We start from the raw sequence: 4,900 nt of genomic DNA on the forward strand, positions 1-4,900 counted from the left end.
TTTCCCTCCATCTAAACTCTGGGGATCAGAACACTTGGACAATTTCAGCAGATTTATATAGTGCTCTTCAGGCCCAGGAATCTCCTTGAGTGCCCAATAAAAAAAGGTATTTTTGCTGTTGTTTTATTCCCAGGACTCAGGCTTTCATTGCAGAACAAAATTTAGAAATAAAAATAAAGCTTTCTTCACTCCTGGGGCTTCCACCCTCTTTGCCTATGAGCAGCCCTGCCCTTCTGGTTCTCAGGCTCTTGGGCTGTAACTCAGGATTTCCAACTTCCTGTCTCTTTCCAAAACTGATGCCACTTTCCCAGGCACTGAGAGTCAAGTTTGAAAGGGTCAGTCCCTGGAATTCCTTGTGGTAACAGTGGGGAGACAACCACTCCTGTCTGTTAATTGACACAGGAAATGAGCAAAGTTGAATGTGGTTCTCCTGTGATTAGAAACCTTTTAAAACAACAAGCATGGCTGAATCTTTCCTTAAAAGAGGGGTGGGAGTGGGTCGAGAAACCCGAGAACTATCTAGGTGATTTAATGAAAAAATTAGATTAGAGTCTTTTCATTTCATAGAATGAAGAAGAAAAACAAAACAGGGGTGAAAGATTCCTAAATGTTAGAGACTCATGGGTCTCCCTCAAATTTTTTCTCTCTGGTGTTGCTAAAATAAATCATGCAAAATACTAGTTTCCTTTCCCATTCATCTTTTTTCCCCCTTACGCCTTCATAGCAGTCCTTTTAAGGATCTGAGAGTCTAAGTCCTGCCTTCTCCTGCTTTTGCTCTCTCTGACAGACATCGATTTTTAATGATTCGTCTTTCTTGGGTTTTCAAAATCTTCAGGGTGTTTGTTCCTGAAACTAAAAATTAAAACAAGTAATGTGGAGTAAAACTTTTTTGCGGAGTTTCTTTTGTTTTGTTTAAGAGAGACCTAGAGAAGAGTAGAGAAGACCCACCTGCAATATTATTAAGATATGAAGAAAATAATTTATGTACAGAGGCAAATGCTCCACTGTAATAGAATAATGAATCTTTCTGACTCCATCTTGCTCCAGCCTGACATGTCAGTTAGCAACTTCTGCTTACTCCCGCACATAGATATGCTAATCATTAAAGGAATCAAACCTGTAGCCTAGGAATTACTGAAATAATCTCCCTGCTTCAAACTACTTCCCCAAGGAGATAAGGAAGGTATGTATAAAAATAATGATTGTTTATTAAAAGATTAATAAGAACCTTATGACTGAGACCCAGCAATCGGGAGTTCGAAGTTTTGCCAACTGCCTTGGACCCTTGCTGACATCCAGATGTCTGCAGTTATCAATCACCTCATGACCTCAAGCTCCTCCCATTTCTCCTTCCCCTGACATGAAAGAAGCCTGAATTCTCTACTTTCTCAAGATGGTTTTTTAGGACGCTTGTCCACCATCTTATGGGTTGCTGGCTTTCCAAATAAAGTCACTCTGCTTACTCCAACTTATTGTCACTCAACTTACTGGCTGGTGTTCGGCAAACCAAATGAGCTTTCACTCGATTACACCACTTTTTCCCTCCTTTTGTAAAATTCACTCACACTTTTGCTTATCAAGCTGTATGCTTACATTTTCTTTTTGTTCCCCTAAGTGCTTAACTCAGTCCTAAGCACAGAGTAAGCACTTAATACATATTTGCTGATGTGAATTGAAGGCCTGGGGTATTTCCTACAGATTAAGCAATTTTGACACTATAATCCCTAAATAATTCCCAGGAAGTGCCTCGCACAATGGTTTCTATTGCGGGCACATTAGGGCTCTTGAGTCCTGTCTTTTGCTGTTTGTTTCTGGTTCATGTGTCAAGCTGCTCACTCACTGCCTCTTGGTTCAGCTCTTTGAACATCCAGAGGAAAATGAGTGAGAATGCCAGGGCAGGGCATTTTTCGGTCTCCATGTCTCAGGAACTAGGCTCTAAAGCAGAGAAATTATTTTTCCACTTTTCTGAGTGATATAATGATTCTGGCCTGCAAATATTTGGAGAGGGGTGCTAAAATGTAGCAAGGAGAGATGAAGGTTCTTTCAATAGAAATGAAGCTGTTCCAATTCCGAGGACTGCTCTGAGCATGGGGAAATGTGGGTGAAATATTATAGCAGCAACAGGAATGGTTATTGAACTGTGAAAAGCATTTGCTACATAAAAAGGGCCTTAATTCCTTTGATGTTATCAGGGAGGGGTGTATTAGGTTCTGCAAAGCAAGTGGCAATGATCAGCAAATGCATTTTAAAAATGTTCTCTCCCTTTAATATCAGATGACTATAACTTAATCTCTAGTTTGTGGGTTATTCTTCTTATCCCCCCAAAAGAGGGTGCTGTCGGGGCAATTAAGAAGACCAATTTAGAGGACTATTTTAATTTCTGGAATGAATCCCCTCCAAACTTACCTTTCCGTTGCTTTTGTATTTATCAGAAACATGAATTATGACATTGAGATCTCTGAGATAGCAAAAAATTTTGTATAAATTTCTATTTTGTTAATTAAAGTAGAAGACTTTAATAAGCCCCAAAATATTTGACAACTATAATAATTTTAATTAACTTACTAAAGAGTTCTATAGAACTAAGTTAGAAAATTTTAAAGAAATTATGTATTAAATAAAGGTATAGAAAATCACCATATTTGATTTTAAAACAACATACACATTTTTAAGTAAAAACATATTAATTTCTTGTACTTTAACTTGGACAAGAGAGTCAGTGAAAAAAAACCAAACATCTTGTTTCTTCCAAGTTGTTTCAATTGGTAAAATTCAAAATGATGCTTAGTGTGGCAGCTAAAATGGAAATCAATTTAATAGTTTAAAATTATAAATTGGACTGAGTAATTGCAACTTGCACCATCTAGAAGGATCATGGCAATATCAAGGTAGCTAGTTTCAGACTGTACCTTTGTTCTCAGATAGAGCATCAGACCCTCATTTACACCTCAGTAGGTGGGCATTAGAGGGATGTCAGGAATATGGTTTTTCTGGAATACTAAAAGATACATGCCTGGCTAGAGGATTTAGAGAAGAAAACGATTCCTATTTCTGTTATTTTCTTTTATAACTGTTTATAAATAGTGTGGAGCTGTGATGTCTGTGTGTCTAATGTATAGAGTGGCTATAGGAAACAGATTCTGTTTATAAATCCACCTCCAGGCCCCCAGAAGCCAAATTGTTTAGGTCAGAGCCTGATTCTTGTCCACCCTATCATTGCTACTCATTAGAAATTTTCAGAAAAAAATATCCCAAACATAAGCATTTTCTGGAATCACCTTGATAATATAAATTGTATCTGCCTATATTTAGGCTTAGCATTCCCTGTCAGTTTGACCCATCCATGCTAACCCATGATCATGATCCCTCTTCTCCAAAGCCTGGGAGAATGAGGAAAGACTTGCATTTGATAAAAGCCCATTACCATTCAGGAGAGGGGAAAAAGGGAGAGAAGAGAGCTGGAGCCACCCCATACCACAACCAGCAGTTGTTGGGTTTAAAATTTCACATTGGCCTCTTTCTTATTAGACATCCTAAGCTGGCATCAAGGGGCTATCGACTGTCAAAACAGCAGCCAGAGAAACAATTGACAAAGCCATCCCTTGAGAATGTTGAGTAAACTGGCGAAAATACCGTCAAAGGAGTTAATGTGAGAGCTGGCACCCAATGCCAGACCCAGCGTGAGAACCACTTACGTGGTAATTGTCCCTCCTGGTGTCCTGGGCTCTGTCAAACACTGCCCCAGGCTTGCCTTTCAGCACAGGAACTGATCTCTTTTTGACAAATTGAAATACACACCCACCCTAAAACTCTACTAGCCGAAGGTGGGGAATTCAGGTGGGAAAGCAGGCAATTCTCTAGCTACATCAACAATGGTTCAGTTTCGCCAGACTCCCCTAGGGTTGAGTAAGCAGGGCTGACTGTTTCTTGGGAATGCTGAGTGATATTTATGAGCAGCCCTGGACTCAAGGGGAGATAAAGCCAGATACCAGCTGTGTCTCCCAAAACCCTTACCCACCCATCCGCACCTGCACCCTCCTTTATGGTGTTTAGAATATGTATCCACAAGAGGAGGAAGAGAGATTGTGGTCATACCAACAAGCATTCCATGAGCGAGGGGCTCACTGCAGCATTGCAGCACTGACTTTAACCCCCTGTGGCAGGGCATGCTGACACAGTGTGAAATACTTTCACAGAGTAATAGAGGAAAAGTGTAGTGTGTTTATAATTACACAGGTCGGAAACATGCAATTTGAAATAACAAGATTGAATAGAAAAATAGTAATTCCAAGGGAGGTTTTTTCTTGACATCGAGAGACACCTGTTGCACATTTGAGCTGAGGCCTAGACGGCAGAATCCTTTAACATTCTGGAAATCATACCATTCACTACTCTGCCAAATTCTTCAGTCACCAAAAGAATGAGAGATCAGAGTTCATAAATACAAGTAAATAAAACTATTGTGAAAAAAAAGCCACCTGGGAATAATTTTTAACAAATAGCATGTGAAAAAACATTAAAAAAAGTAACCAAGACACCCAAAACAAAACTAAGTACAGGTTATAAATAGATCAATCAAAAAAGAAAAAAAAATGTGGGTGCTCAATAAATGTAGATAATTAAATTCATCACTAATTAAAAAAAAAAGTAAGTAAAAAGAATAATGTCATTTTTTTGCCCTAATTGGCAAATTTAAAGAAGGATAACATTAAATGCAATATATAAAATGTGACTAGTAGAAATATATATGACTACAAATGATCTGGGAAGCAATTTGACAGTAGAAATCAAAGTGTTAAAAATATTTGTATACTTTCACTCAGTAATCCTGCTATGAAGAAGGGTTTCCCTTTCAGCCCCTCTGCCCCCTGCCATTGGGCAATGTGGGACCAAGTGTGTA

The sequence above is a fragment of the Pteropus alecto genome, unplaced genomic scaffold (assembly GCF_000325575.1).
Source record: "Pteropus alecto unplaced genomic scaffold, ASM32557v1 scaffold45, whole genome shotgun sequence".
In the NCBI taxonomy this organism is placed as follows: domain Eukaryota; kingdom Metazoa; phylum Chordata; class Mammalia; order Chiroptera; family Pteropodidae; genus Pteropus; species Pteropus alecto.